Below are 16,353 nucleotides of genomic sequence, written 5' to 3'. Positions count from 1 at the left end.
CCTTTACTACCTGTATGACCTTGGGCCAGTCACGTTATAAACCTTTATACTTTTTCATTTTCTCATCTAAAATGGGGACAATAGTGGTTTTCTCCTTTATAGAACTGATATAAGGATTAAAGAAGAAATTATATATGATGCTTAAGTTAACACATTGCCTGGCCCAAGGTAAAGCAATAAGTGGTAACTATTCCAGTAATAGCTTCAGATTCTTAGATTCAAACAGAACTCATCTGGTGAAGACCTACTATACATTAGACATTAAAACACTGGGTCTGTAACAATGAGTGTGAAGCAGTTCCTACCTTGAGAAGTTTATAGTCCATTGAGAGACACACATAGGTAAAGAGGTAAGCCACAATACAGTATGACGAATGCTATGATAGGAACAAGAATTAGGTGCAATGTGAACAGAAGCAAGAAGTGCCTAAGTGATCTTGGGGCAAGGGGAGCCAGCGGGCAAGGCTTCTGGGAAGGGGTGATCTATACGATGAGAACCTGAGAAGGAACAAGAGTTAACCAGTGAAGAGGAGATTGTTCTGGCAGAGGGAACAGTGCCTGCAAAGGTCAAATGTGAAAAGACATGAAATATCTTCACAAATGAGCCAGTGAATGGGTTTTCAGGTAAGGAATGGCTTAAATCTACATTTTCAGAAATCTTCCAGTAGGTGTGTGGCTCATGAATTGGGGGGCCCTAAGAGTTTGTTGGGGGTATTGTCTCTTTAATTTTATAATGTGATGTCTTCAGCCTTCAGCATTTGGGATATAAAAGGTGAAAAACCAAGCACTGAAATAATGTGCAATAATATAAATAACAGGTTACTTGTTACTTAACAAGTGAAACATTAGGATTTCAATTCTTTAAAAGTCCAGTTATGTCACAGCGATGACACTAGCAGGTGCAGACCCAGATTTCCTGAGGCCTGGAGTTCGTGCAAAGTCACGTGTGTAAAATTGTGAGGGCTGCTTCCAGAACCTTGCAAAGACCCATCCAAGTGAGGGATCCTGGGGTTTCGGTTTCATTAACTGCATGGTTAATTTAGGACTAGATTTCAGGGAAATGCTAGAGTCAGACTTTACCTCTTCTGTGCCTCAGTTTTCTTGTTGGTAAATTGGGAGTGATAATAATAGTTACTTCTATTTGTGGTGAGGATTAGCTAAAATAATTTATGTAATATTCATAGACCAGTGTCTGGCTTGGAGCAGATGATTAACCAATACCTGTTTGCTTTTTCACTAAAATGCGCTGGATTTCCTTGCAAAGATGACCCAAATTTGCTCATTAGAAGTAGGCTTATTACAGGCTGGGCACGGTAGATGCCTGTAATTCCAGCACTTTGGGAGGCCGAGACGGGCGGATCACGAGGTCAGGAGATCGAGACCATCCTGGCTAACATGGTGAAACCCCGTCTCTACTAAAAATACAAAAAATTAGCTGGGCATGGTGGCGGGCGCCTGTAGTCCCAGCTAACTCAGGAGGCTGAGGCAGGAGAATGGCGTGAACCCGGGAGGCAGAGCTTGCAGTGAGCTGAGATCGCACCAGTGCACTCCAGCCCAGGCAACAGAGCGAGACTCCGTCTCCGGAAAAAAAAAAAAAAAGTAGGCTTCTTACAAATATAAAGAGTTTCTTGCTGCCTGGACTGAGAGTCACTGTCCATCTCTACAGCTGCTGTGGGGCTTTCGGTAGAATGAACTGCCCTTGTTTGGTGGTTTGGTCATATTCCCAGTCCAGAAGGCTCTGGTTCTCGTCTTTGAGAATCTGCTGATCTCAGTGAGAGTGTTAGAAAGGAAAAGGAAAAACCAGAAAAGCCAGAGTATGCTTCAGTTTGCCGCCAGCAACATACGCCAAGAAGCGGCATGGTGGAAAGTGGGGAGCTGTGGGTGCCAACAAGTCCTGTGTTCAAATTCTGTTCCACTCCACTTAGGCTGAATAGTCCTGGGAAAATCACTTAACCTCTCTGGCCCTAGATTTCTTATCTGAAAAATGAAGATACTAATCTCCATATTACCAGGTCATTTTGAGAATTAGGGGTGTTGATAGGCAAAGTCTCTGCCAGAGTATTGACTACGTTGTAGGCATTCAGTAAACACTACTCACATCATTTTACAAAATATTACTAAGTATCCACACACATCTTCTTTTAAAGAATTGTCTAATTTTTACTGCTTGAAATTTAAATGAGAGAAACCAAAATTGTAAAGCATCTTCTGAAAATCTTCCTCATCCCCAAATATGAAAAAAAAAAGAAAAGAAAAGAAAAGAGAGAGCTATTTTGAGTTATAGCAAAAGAAATCTGGCCAGCTTGTGATGTTTCAGAGGTGTGCCAAGCCAGCCAGAAGATGGATTCCATTCATTCCCTTTATATCCTTGGTAATTTAATTCCCCTGTTAAGTTTATGGGCCTTTTTCCCTTGATTGTCCTTGTGTGGGTGATAGATGCAGATCAACAAGGGGTTGGAGACTAAAAGAGTCAAGTCACGGAGAGTGGCCTCAAAACCAATTCGAAGTTTTGCAAACCAGGCACCAAAATTAATATACTCTAACTTGTAATAACATTTGTGCAATAATAATATTCCTTGGTGGTTTAGTATTCTATTCAGTCCCTCTAAGAGATTGCCCTGTTGCTTAATGAATGACCAATGCTTATTAGGTTAAGTTGTATTTGAGCTGGCCTGTGCTGCTCCGGTTCAAGTGATTTAATGGGAATTATTTAATAGGTATTATTAGGATAATTAGAAAATGATCACAGTTAGGCAATAATATTGAGCTATAAAGGTTGTGAATAACCAAATTTAGAGACAGACCTGAAAACATGAGTAGTCTGCGACAGTTATGCAAGGCTCCTCTGATAATTATGTAGGCTGCCTGAAAGGGGCTTTTGTTCTGGGAGTTATTCATTAGGCGGGCATTGAATTAGAGGAACATGCGGGGGTGCGGGATGGAGGGCAATGATGGCTGATGAGCAAAATGAGGCTTTGATGAGCTCCTCATTGTCGTGACAACAATTCCTGCTTTCTTTTTTCCCAGCAGTCAGAAATAAGCTCTCCCGCCCCCGGGAAGGGTTTTTCCCCATTTTGTCAAGGAAAGGGAAACAAAAGAAAACAAAAATCTAACAATCCACCCCAGATGACAAATCGTTATGTTTTGCAGGACGTGGTGGAGTGAGTGTGTGTGTGTGTGTCTGTGAGATGTCTTTGACAGAGGGAAGAAAGTCCCCTCTTGGTCCTAGCTGGCCAGGTGAAGGACCAGGATATGCAGTAACCTGATTCCTGGGGGCCCTACCATCTTCTGGAAAGAGGCCAAGCCCAGCTCTGCAGCCACTTAGACTCTTGTTGGTTGAGGCACTGTTTGTTACCTGCTGGCTTGTTGCTTGTCAATATGATGATCAGTGTTACCTACTAGGGCCATGGAATACCACAATCTAGCAAGAGACCACCATTCAAATTTAAGTGGTCTGGATAACACAACCTGGGCTTTCCTTCAATACCTGGAATCTGATGAAAACTGAGTAACTTCGAAGGAGAAAGGATTTCTCCCCAGGGGAGGCGAATAAGAATAATTATTCCCTTATAACTTTACCAGCTTTGGGGAAGATTTACCAGCTAGTTGTCTGCATGGAACTTCTCGCCTTTTTTGGAGCCAGATGGTTTCTACTTCCTGGAGATTGAGGGGTTTACCAAGGAAAATTAGGATGTGCAAGGTGCCAGCAGGTGGCAGCAGGAGCACACATTTTGTGAGAAATGCCAGCAAAAGCCTCACCAGAACCAGGGAAGTAGTTGGGCTTAGAGAGACTGGCTGGTTACTGTGTATTCATAAATCAGCAGAGCAGGGGAAGGGTTGAGATCTTCTGTGATTCTAAAGGAGTCTCTCTAAATTGGGCTCCATGGTTTTCGCTGCTGCTGAGGACCCGAGGAATAAAAGTTCCTGGAGAACGTACAGTGAGGTGTCCTGGACAGAGCACAGGCATTAGAGTCAGACCCTCCTGAGTCTGAATCCCAATGTAGTCCTTATACAATTATTTACTTTTCTGCCAGATTTTCTCATCTGTAAAATTGAATGAATAATACCAACCTCACAGGGGTGATATGAAGAAAAGATTAAGTGAAATAATGTTAGTAAAGCACCCAAAAAAGGACCTGAAATACAAATAGGTATTCAAAAATATTTCTTCTCTTTTCTTTTATATCCCTGTTATTATAAAACACAGCTGGATGGTCAATGACTTCTCAAATTGTATTTATTTGTTCATCCATCCACATTCATTTATAACTATACTCCCTAAAAGAGATTTAAGCTGGTTTCTATAAATATTTGTAATACATGAATTTTGCATGCCTGGTCCAAACAAGGATCTCCATGAGGACTCGTTGTTATCACTCCCACACCCCCGCCACCACCGCCCCCCCCCCCCAAAAAAAACAGCAATGCAATAAAAGCTGTTCAACAAAGATAGCAGACTATGGGTTTTGAGGCATGCCTCTCTGACACTCTGCCACAATTTGGGAATGGGTTTTAGGAAATAGATATTCTTTAGGTTTCCTTCCATAACTATTTGTTCTCAAAAGGTACTGGAAGGCAGTGGGTTAAAGGTTGTACCCTTTCATCCATCATTAGACATGGCTGGTTACTGTGTATTCATAAATCAGCAGAGCAGGGGAAGGGTTGAGATCTTCTGTGATTCTAAAGGAGTCTCTCTAAATACAGGTAGCCATGAACACAGAAACACAGATAATATTATTTTGTCACATAATATAGTGGGATATTGTCAGAAAAGGACACCAACCTTATAGATAATGGCTAGGAGTAATAAGACTTCAAAGTGGATGATTAAGCATGCAAGGAATTTGGGTTGTTTGCCACAATGTTATAGGTGCAGAAAGTAAACAACAAAATTCAGTACATCAGAGCAAGAGAGTTTATTATTCACAGCATAGCAAACAGCAGGAGCATCAGCACGGAAGCCCAAGTTGCCCTGTCCCCAGGTCCCATGGTGTGACATGATGAGCCCAGATAGCAAGCCCAGATGGCACCTGTGCATGCAGTGAGTTGTCCCATAGCTAGGGAGCCCCAGCAAAAGGACTCAGCAGCTTTTATAGCAAGCAGTAAATGAGCCATTTCCCCTTTCCCAGGAAGCAAGTAGTTGTGCAGTAGTCACACGGTAGTATCCTGACCCACTTCTCGGAATTCTCTACCTGATTAGTTAGAGGAATGGCTCAGGTTCAGAGGATGGTAGGGCCTTGCAGTTTGGCTCACTCAGCAAAGATGTACAGGAACACTCCTAGTCTATGGAAGACTGGCTCACTCAACAAATACCAACAGTCCACTTGCTATGTATTCGCCTCTGTTTCCAGCTTCACTGGCCACTCAGTAGGAAGTCCATGGCCTCATTGCAAGCCAAATATTGAACAAACTAATAAGAGACTAAAGCTGACCCTCTTAAGTTGTTTTTTAAAAACAAGACAGAAGACAGAAATAAAGAAGAAATGGAAAGGGCAGATGCAACCACAGATACAGCAAAGATTCAAAAAGATAAAAGAATATAATGAACACTTAATCCCATTAATTTTTAAATCTGGCAATCTAAGGGTGATTTTACAACTACCATATTGAAAAATTAAAGAGGAAAATCTTATGGTCTTTTCAATAGAAGAAGGAAAATCATTTGACACAATTTAACATCCATTTGCTAAAAACTTTTAGCAAAAACAAAAAAAAAAAAACCACGATGGAGCAGAATAGAACTTTCTTAATTGAAACATATCATCCAAAACCATGCAGCAAACATCACTGTTAAATAGAAGCATTTCTTCAAAAATCGGTAATAAAATAATGTTGCCTACTCTTAAGTCTTCTATTTAACATCGTGCAGGAGATCCCAACCAGTGTGGTAAGACAAGGCAGAGAAAGGCAAAAGGTTTGGAAAGACAGAAAAAAAATTGTTGTTATTTCTGGATGCTATGATCGTCTATTTGAAAAAACCCCCAAAATGTACAAGTAAACTATTAAACATAATAAGGACCTAAATAACAGTGACTGGATATAAGCTCAAACTAGAAAAATTAATTGCATTTTAATATCTCAGCATGAAACACCTAGAAAATGAAGTAACAAAGATATCACTTATGTTAGCATCAAAAATATAAGGTACCTAGTCTAGCAAAAAACATGTACTATCTTATGGAGCCAATTTTAATATTTTGCGGAAAGTCACCAGAGGACCCAAACATAATCTCATATATATGAAAAGTTGATATAAGCCAGCAATAGCACTAGAGATCACAGGAAGTAAGTGATTCTGAGACAATTGGTTTCCATAGAGGAAAAAACGAAATTGAGTCTTGTTTTGTACCATACAAACAAATCAATTCCATAAAGATTAAGGACTTTAATGTGAAAATTGAAACTTGAGATGTTAAGAAGAATTTTTTTTACCTCAAGTGTTAGTCAATAGATACTATAAAGGAAATGAAAAGCCACTCATTTGGAAAATATACAGTCACACTCTGTTATCCACAGAGGATTTGTTCCAGAATCCCTGAAGGTACCAAAATTTGAGGATGCTCAAGTCCCTGATTAAAATGGCATAGTCACTGCATATAACCTGTGCATGTCCTGTCGCATACTTGAAATCTTCTCTAGATTACTTATAATACTGAATACAATGTAAATGTTGTGTAAATAGTTTTTATACCATATTGTTCAGGGAATAATGACAAGAAAAAAAAGGTCTGTGTATGTTCAGTACAGACACAACCATCCTTTTTTTTCTCCAGAATATTTTCAATCCACAATTGGTTAAATCTGAGGATGTAGAAGGCTCAGATATAGACGGTCAACTGTGTTTGCAAAAAAATATAACCAAAAAAGAGTCAGCATTCTAGAATATTTCCACTCTTATGAATCAGTAAGAAATAGGCAAACAACCATATAAATATAGACAAATGGCATAAATATACTCTTCACAGAAGAATGCTAAATGTCTAACAAACCTAGGAAAAAGACAGGAAAATACAAATAATTCAGACTATAGTAAGAAATTATTGAAAACTATTAAATTATTAGAACTTTAAAAATCTGATAATACTAAGTACTTGGCAAGGGTAAGGGACAAGGGGTGTTCTTATTCAATGTTAGTGGGAGCATAAATTGTCAAAACACTTTGGAAAACAATTTGGCTTTAGGCTGTAAAGTTGAATAAAGGGGTGTTCTTATTCAATGTTAGTGGGAGCATAAATTGTCACAACACTTTGGAAAACAATTTGGCTTTAGGCTGTAAAGTTGAATATGTGCATACCCTACAATTTAAGAATTTCATTCCTGATATATATTCCAGAGAAACTCTTACCCTCATGGCCAAAAAGACACATAGAAGAATGCTCATAATAGCAGAACTCGTAAGAACAACTCAGATATCCATTAACAGGAAAATGAATAATTTGTGGTATAGTCATACAACTGAATATTATATATACAGCAGTGAAAATGAATCAGTCACATGGATGCATTTTTACAACATAATTTTGAATTTAAAACAAGCAAGTTGTGGAAGAATACATACAGTGTAATACAATTTCAATAAAGCCCAAAGTCAAGAAAAATTAATTATTTTGTTTCTAAAAAATATACAGTTTAAAACAAAACAAAAAAAGTAATTTAAAAGGGAAAGATTAGAATTTTTATTTTTCAGCTGCATGCTCTGACTCCCAGAACAGAATTGTGAGCTAGCTACTAGCATCCTGGGCTTGTCAAGACTGAATGAGGCCAGATCCACAGCACAGCTTTCTGGATGATCATCATTCTATGTAAGGAGCCTGTGGGAGGCAGACATACCCAAAGCTCCAGGTATGAAGGTTGGTAGAGACTTGAATGAAACAGGTCTGTGCATGAGCTCCAGAGTGGAGTGCTGACCAGAGACCAGAGAACCAAAGGCAGGGACCAAAACCCAGCCAGTCCAGGGGAGAGGCCCTGCACACTGCTATTGAGAGTTCCTGCCCCACTTTCTCTAAAGCCCCTTGAAGGCCCCTAGATCATCAGTGAGGATGAAGAGTACATCAACAAAATTGCAGCGAACACTGAATTAGGACTTCTCACAGATTCTAAGGAGGTGCAAAATCACATCAAAAGAGATAGATAGTTATGAACCACACAGCAAAACAAGACCCAACTTGGAAAAAAAAAAAACACACACCAATACATAATCGGAGAAGCCTTCAGCATTACCTACAAAAAAAAAGGTTAAAAACAAAAAACAAAAAAAAAGACATGAGTCTAAAGAACAAATAGATCATTTTTTCTCTCTACTACTATCCATTCCAAAAAATGTTATTGGCCTGGCGCAGTGGCTCATGCCTCTAATCCCAGCACTTTGGGAGGCCAAAACAGGTGGATCGCCTGAGGTCAGGAGTTCAAGACCAGCCTGGCCAACGTGACGAAACCCTATCTCTACTAAAAATATAAAAATTAGCTGAGCTTGGTGGTGCATGCCTGTAGTCCCAGCTACTCAGGAGGCTGAAGAAAAGAATTACTTGAACCTGGGAGGTGGATGCTGTGGTGAGCCAAAATTGCACCACTGCACTCTAGCCTGGGCATCAGAGCAAGACTCTGTCTTAAAAAAAAAAAAAAAAAAAAGAAACGAAAAAAGTTGTTGACCTTTGCATGCCAGTCACCCTAGGGTAGGTAGGGACTAAGATTTACCAGTCTTGGTGGTTGGGAGTGACATAGTGTGCTTTGCAATTTTGAGAGCACTGTTGGGCAAAAGTGAGCCAATATAAATGACTCTATTAATAAAAAGTCATTTTGTGTTGGGTTTTGATCATTTCACCTCAGCAAGTGGGATATTTACATTTCTCACAGGAAAAATCATGTGATGAGGACACAGGAACAATTGAAGAGCCAGTTGACAGTGGACCCAGGCAGAGGGTGAGAGGAAGAAAGGGCTGGAGAACTGGGCCATTCTATTCACAGCCAGTGGCTGCTTGCCTTTTGGCTGCACCATTGCAGCTGCATCCTGGTTCCTAACTGGTCATGAGAGTCCCCTGAAAGGGTTTTCCATGCACCAGCAGCTATGGGACCAGATGGAGATGTGGATAAGCAAACCATCGCATAGGTACCAGGTATTCGTGTCTTCCCAAGAAGTGCAGATGATCCACACAGCCACATGACCTTTTCATGTACATGAAGCCAAAAAAAAAAAAGTATTATTTATGAGTTTCTGTTAACTTCACGTTAAGTTACAAAATAAAGTTTAGCCATGTATAATCAAGGCAGGGGTTATACTCTAGCTGAATTCTAAAGGTGAACAGAAAATAATCCATGCTGAACTATAGAACTAGATGTTGGAAGAAATGGCAAGGTTGGAGTAACAACGGTACAGTTTACTGAGTGTTTACTATGTGCCAAGCACAATGCTAAGCATTTGATAGGCATCAGCTCATTTAATCCAATTTATAAGGTAGTACTATCATCACCATCCCCATTTTCCATAGGAGGAAACTCAGGCAGAGAGATGTGAGGTTATGTGCCCAAAGTCACATGTTTGTAAGTGGCAGAGCAAAGTCTGATTGACTTCAAAGCCCATGCTTCTTTCACTTTGCTCTATTGCATTTATAGCGAGGGGCAATGCTGCCTTCATCAGGACCCACAGGAAGGAATCTGATGGGGAGGGGGCAGGGAGCTGATGGAAATCATAGAGGAACCTCTTGGTGCATGGTTGGAGTGGAGAGCAAGGCAAGGCTGAACAGGGCACAGTCACCCTGAACCCAACACTTTGGGAAGGCAGATTCCTGGAAGCTTGCACTTGATTCCACATCCAAAGATCCCCCAAAGTGTGTTTGACTACTGAAGAAAGGAAGACACTGAAAAATAGGCTGGGCACCGTGGTTCACACCTGTAATCCCAGCACTTTAGGAGGTCGAGGCGAGTGGATCACCTGAGGTCAGGAGTTCGAGACCAGCCTGGCCAATATGGTGAAACCCTATCTCTACTAAAAATACAAAAATTAGCCAGGCATGGTGGCAGGTACTTGTAATTTCAGCTACTCAGGAGGCTGAGGCAGGAGAATTGCTTGAACCCAGGAGGCAGATGTTGCAGTTAGCCGAGATCATGCCATTGCACACAAGCCTGGGCAACAAGAGCTTCATTCCATTAAAAAAAAAAAAAAAAAAAAGAACTGTAGCCAACAAAATTACAAGTTATTCCACTGAAAAAATAATTAAATTGAGTGATTCAGTTCAACCTGTGTTTGTCAAGTACAGTGTCAAGGGGAATCACTGTGGCAGCACAGAGACTCTCTAACAGGCCAGATTTTAGGACACAAAAGATTGAGAAAAGGATACGTAATCCTGGATAAAAGTCTAGCTAGAACCTGTGGGTATAATGCAGCAAAGAGGCTGAATCTGAAAAACAACAACAAAAAAATGCTCTAAAGACAGCAAAATAGTGTCTTGAAAGCTGCTACTTTTGGATTGAGAACAAGGAAGGATAGGCCCAGTGTGTGTGGCAGATGGTATAATGTTAGATGATGAGGAAAGGCAGAATTCTCAGCTCTCAGCTTTTCTGTTTTCTCTATCAAGGGAAAACGATCTTCAATCTAGAAACATTAAATATCTAGAAGGGACTGAATATAGATAGGTGGAAAAAATGAGAGAGTTGTAAGCCCAGGTGAAAGATGGAACATAGAATAGTGTCTTGCATGTAGCGTTACTCAATCAGAAGTTGCTGAGTTAAGCCCCTGTTTTAGAAATATCTTGCACATTGACCGGGCGTGATTGCTCACACCTGTAATCCCAGCACTGTGGGAGGCTGAGGTGGGTGGATCACTTGAGCCCAGGAGTTCAAGACCGGCCTGGGCAACGTGGCGAAACCCCATCTCTACTAAAAACACAAAAATTAGTCCGGCATGGTGGCACATGCCTGTAATCCCAGCTACTCAGGAGGCTGAGACAGGAGACTCTCTTAAACCTGGGAGACAGGGGTTGCAGTGAGCAGAGATCACACCACTGCACTCCAGCCCGGGTGACAGGGTGAGATTCGTTCTCAAAAACAAAACAAAACAAAACAAAACAAAACAAAACAAAAGGAATAGCTTGTATGTATGACCTCAGTCTTTGAAAACTCATGGAGAATTTTGGAACCAAAAGACTAAAGGTTTTGGAGCATATTTTCCACTTTTCATATGGCAAAGAAACATGAATTATGACCCTTGTCAAAATTCTAGAAACAATTATTATTATTATTATTTTGAGATGGAGTTTTGCTCCTGTTGCCCAGGCTGGAGTGCAATGATGCAATCTCGGCTCACTGCAACCTCCACCTCCCAATTTCAAGCGATTCTCCTGTCTCAGCCGCTGAGTAGCTGGGATTACAGGTGCCTACCACCATGCCAAGCTAATTTTTGGTATTTTCAGTAGAGACGCAGTTTCACCATGTTGGCCAAGCTGGTCTTGAACTCCTGACCCCAGATGATCCCCTCGCCTCGGCCTCCCAAAGTGCTGGGATTATAGGCGTGAGCTACCACGCCCAGCCTAGAAACAATTATTAAAGAAATTGTGGGCCAGGCACGATGTCTGATCACAAGGCAGGAGATCGAGACCATCCTGGCTAACATGGTGAAACCCCGTCTCTACTAAAAAAAAAAAAAATACAAAAAAATTAGCTGGGCGTTGTGGTGGGCACCTGTAGTCCCAGCTACTTGGGAGGCTGAGGCAGGAGAATGGCGTGAACCTGGGAGGCAGAGCTTGCAGTGAGCCAAGATTGCACCACTGTACTCCAGCCTGGGCAACAGAGCTAGACTCCATCTCAAAAAAAAAAAAGAAAGAAAAGAAAAGAAATTGTGAGTATTTAGAAAGAATTTTGAGATTACTAGGAACCACTAGTATTTATTGAGAAGCTGTGAAAAACAAATGTCATTTCTTTTTCTGGGTGGAGATGCAAGGTTTGTAGTGCCAATGAACGTGACAGACATTGTGGAACTTCAGTTCAGGAAATTATTTTGACCTTGGTCATCTCTCTAACAGCCTCATAGACAAGATATAGCAATGTGGGCTGGATGGTACCAGTTTGGTGCATATAGAGTCAGCTTCATCCAAAGGCTGAGAAAGGTCCCTAATGATGGGCCAGATAGCTGTCTTCCATGTCCAGTTCCATCTGACATTTTGCTTTCTAATATCACATAAATGTACAGGATGCCCATTTATCAATTCTGCAGAAATCTCAGAGTTAGGAGAAATGTATCAGCTGGATAAAATATTCAAAAGATATCTCCATAATGGGCCAAATAAATAAGGTGATATTTAACAAGATGCATATAAAGTCTTGAATTGGGTTATGAAAAAGATCAGTTGCACAAGTAGGAGATGAAGTTATCAGACTTAACTACCACCATTGTGGAAAAGCCAGAGTTCATTTACTGGTAAATAAGAGCCCCAGTGAAAATGCTGCTAAAAAGACTTCTCAATCTCTGGGCATAGGATGAAGGTGTGAGAGGGTCTCTCTATTTTGGGTTGTTTATATATTGTTTAATTCTAGACTGTCTTTAAGATATATCTTGGAAAATTAGAGTGTAAGCAGAATGGGCATCCTTCCTATGACAAAATGACAGACGATCTGGAGGCACTGTGAAAAGAGCAAACTTCAGTCAATTGAGACGTGTCCTCAAATATCTAAAGGTCTGTCATGTAAAATATACAGTGACTGTTTTCCATCCTCCTCCAGGGAGAAAAACTGGAATCAATGGCTAGCTGTCAACCCATTGAAGGCCAATAGAAAGTTTTCAGGACTTAAAAGTACACAGCCCTGCAGTAGACTTCCTGAACAGAAGGGAGCTCCCTCATCCCATGGATAATTATAGAGCAGTCACCTGTCAGGGAGGAATGGAGGGAATTCCTGCATTGGCTCATGGCTGGACCAGATGACCCCGGAGGGTTCTTCTACCATGTATATTGTATGATTTCAGTAGTGACAGTTCCCATTTATTGAGCTTATACTATGTGCCAGGACTGGGATAAGGGCTTTGTGTGCATAATCCCACTGCAGCTGCATGGCAGATAAAAAGACTGAGGCTTAGGAAGTCTATGATAATCACTCAAGCCCACAAAATGGGAAGTAGAGGAGTGGCATTTTGATCCCAAGTCTGAGTTCAAAGTGTGCATTCTTAACTTCTATATTCTATGTGATCTCTGGCATACATACTTCATTCTTTCATCCAACAACAAATGTCTGTGAATGCCTTGTTCTTTCCCCCCTCTCCCTGGCAAACTCACTCATCCATTTAGACTGAGTGCACCTGCTGTCCCCTCTCTGAGGCTTTCCCTTGCTTTCTCCACACACAATTAATTGCCTGCCTCCTGTGTTCTCACAAGAGGCATGTTGTATTCTATTTGGCTATGTTGGTTTTCCCCAATGGACCATGAGCTACCAGTTACCTAAAGAGCTAGAAGCAGTGTTTACCCCTGTCTGGCACCACATACAATGCTTAGAAGATGTTGGCCCTCAATGTTTATACATTCGCTTGCTCAAACATTCATTCACTCAAGAAACCTAAGAAAGAATCACACCTTATTTCCCTCCCTCCTCTCTCTCTCACTTTAGTCCTTCACACACGACACTTCGCACATCATTCTCCTACTCCACCTCCTTTAATGTCCCTTTGTGTTCTACAGCATGAAGTGCAAATGCCTTAGCACTATTCTCTGTGATGAAATCATCAAAAAAAATGCCAGGCCTCCTTGCCCATACCTCCGTGCCCCTCAGCCCCCCCAATCTCTGTCTCCACTATCTTCTTCCCCATTCCCTCCTTTTTCCTCAAGTTGTTCCCTCTTCTTGAAAAATGCCCTCTTCCACCCTCATTATTTCCTCTCAAAAGTGTTCCTGTTCTTCCACCCCAGTCCCTTAGAAAGTCCAGCCTCACACCCTGATCAGGAAAATCCTCCCTCCCCCGTGTGCCCACAGTACTTTTTGTTGCTTTATTGTGATTGTTTTCTAATATTCTATTTTATTCTAGCTCTTTGAGTCCATCTGATCCAAAGAGCATCTAGTGATATCCTTTTTGGTAGGCACAATGCCTTACTATCTGCAAATTTCTCATGCAATGTAACATTATATATCACTATATCTCCAGTACCTAAGGTAATACCAACACATAGGAGATGTCTGATAGATAGGTGTTATTAAGTGAATGAATGAAACAGAAGCCAAGCTCTGCATTCTAGCACCAGTTTGCCCATAAAGTAAATAATCTGGGATATTGCATATACAGTTCACCCTTCTGCATCTGCAAATTGAAAATATTTAGAGAAAAATTAAAATAATACAATAAAAGATAATACAAATAGAAAAACCAATACAATATGGCAAATATTGACATGGCATTTATATCATATTCAGTATTATAAATAATCTAGAAATTATATAAAGTATACTAGAGGATGTGTATAGGTTACATGCAAATACAGTCACCTCTTGGTATCTATGTAGGACTGGGTCCAGAACTCCTGTGCAGATACTAAAATGTATGAATGCACAAGACCCTGATATAAAATGACATAGCAGGACAGGCACGATGGCTCACACCTGTAATCCCAGCACTTTGGGAGGCCAAGGCGAGAGGATCATCTCAGGCCAGGAGTTCGAGACCATCCTGACCAACATGGTGAAACCCCATCTCTACTAAAAATACAAAACTTAGCTAGGTGTGGTGGTGCACACCTGTAGTCCCAGCTACTCAGGAGGCTGAGGCAGGAGTATTGCTTGAACCCAGGAGGCAGAGGTTGCAGTGAGCCAAGATCGTGCCACTGCACTCCAGACTGGACAAGAGAGCGAGACTCTGTCTCAAAAAAAAAAAAAAGGCACAGTATTTGCATATAACCTATGCATATCTTCCCATATTTTAAAATCATGTCTAGATTACTCATAATACCTAACACAATGCCTACAAATTACTTCATTTGTATGGATTCAACATAGTACTTGAAGTGCAGCAAATTTGTGTTTTTTGGAACTTTGTGAAATATTTTTTTCTGAATATTTTTTGATCCACAGTTGGTTGAATCCACAGATGAGGAACCCACAGATTTGAAGAGCTGACCATACTATGTCATTATATATAAGGGACTTGAGCACTCATGGCTTTTGATATCCAAGAGGGGGTCCTAGAACTAGTCCTCCATAAATACTGAGACATGACTGTAAATCTTTCTGGGCCCCAGTTTCATTATCAATAAAAAGGTGGTCCAGGAGACAGGGAGAAAAGGGAACTAATTTTTATGGATTTCTTGCTATGTGCAAGGCAATGAACTAGGCGTATTATTTACCTTAAAAGACTACTTTAGCAGGAGGGAGGGAGAAATATACATAGCAGTGAAGATACAGTTAAGGATCAGACACAGTTAAGTTCAGACTCTAGCTCTGCTGCTTACTGTGAACTTGGGCAAGTTTAATCTTTTAAACCTCCATTTCTTCAGCTATCAAGTGGTGATGATAAGTGTATCTACAGAAAAGTTTGTTATGAGGATTAAATTAGATGCTGCATGTAAGGTACATAGCCCATCAACATAGCCATCCTCATATCGTATTGCCCGTGTGTCTTCTCATTCCAGTTTAACTAGTGAAGAAGCAGAGGTTCCGAGAAGTTAAGCAACTTGCACAAGGTCACACAAAGCTTCTGTCTGCCTTGTTTTCCCCTCTGTGTATAGGACCCTCCAGGATAAATCCTTCTAGGATGACCATGAGCATTTGCCATACAGCTTGTGTTCTCCCTTCAGGGTGAAATATTCAAAAGCCACCTTTTAACATTTTAGTACCTAGATATTTAGTGTCTAACATTAAATATCTAAGAAACAGTGCCAGTTTTCTCATGATTCTTCTTCTGTTTAATAAAGGTCATAATCTAAGTAATAAGAATACATGGATATAACTTTACCCCCAGGAGACACAAAGCTAATAACTTCTTTTGTTATTATTTGACTTTTCTTTGTTCAAAAAATCAAAATGCCAGTCAACACTCCTCTGTGACCAAATGTGGCATGAGCTTCCCTGCCCCATGGAAGGAGCCACAGGCCACCTGGGCACTCAGTAAGCATTTGATCTGGGGGAAAAAAAGAAGAAGGAAATGATGACCAGCAGCTAGGGTTGTCCTTGGTGAAGAATGTGATGCATTTACATGTATAAGTTTTACAAAGAATATACGAGTAGGCAAGGGGAGGGTCGTTTGTGGTGGGATGTTATCATGGTTATGTGACCATTGGAACTGGAGTGGTCATGCCCTAAGTGTCTGAGAAGACCCCCCCACACACACACGTACCCAGAGCATGCACAGGTGGGTTTTATTTGTCATGCCCATAACCTGGAGGCATCTAC

General features: G+C 40.9%; 1 protein-coding gene across 1 annotated transcript in view; it reads left to right on the top strand.

The window, feature by feature from the left end:
- MICAL2 (microtubule associated monooxygenase, calponin and LIM domain containing 2) overlaps positions 1-16,353 on the top strand; it is a 272,353-nt gene that overhangs the window by 244,107 nt on the left and 11,893 nt on the right. The gene's annotated exons all lie outside the window — the stretch shown is intronic.

The sequence above is a fragment of the Macaca fascicularis genome, chromosome 14, assembly GCF_037993035.2.
Source record: "Macaca fascicularis isolate 582-1 chromosome 14, T2T-MFA8v1.1".
In the NCBI taxonomy this organism is placed as follows: Eukaryota; Metazoa; Chordata; class Mammalia; order Primates; family Cercopithecidae; genus Macaca; species Macaca fascicularis.
The sequence above is the reverse complement of the archived record's forward strand: the minus strand, read 5'-3'. Positions and strand labels throughout refer to the sequence as shown.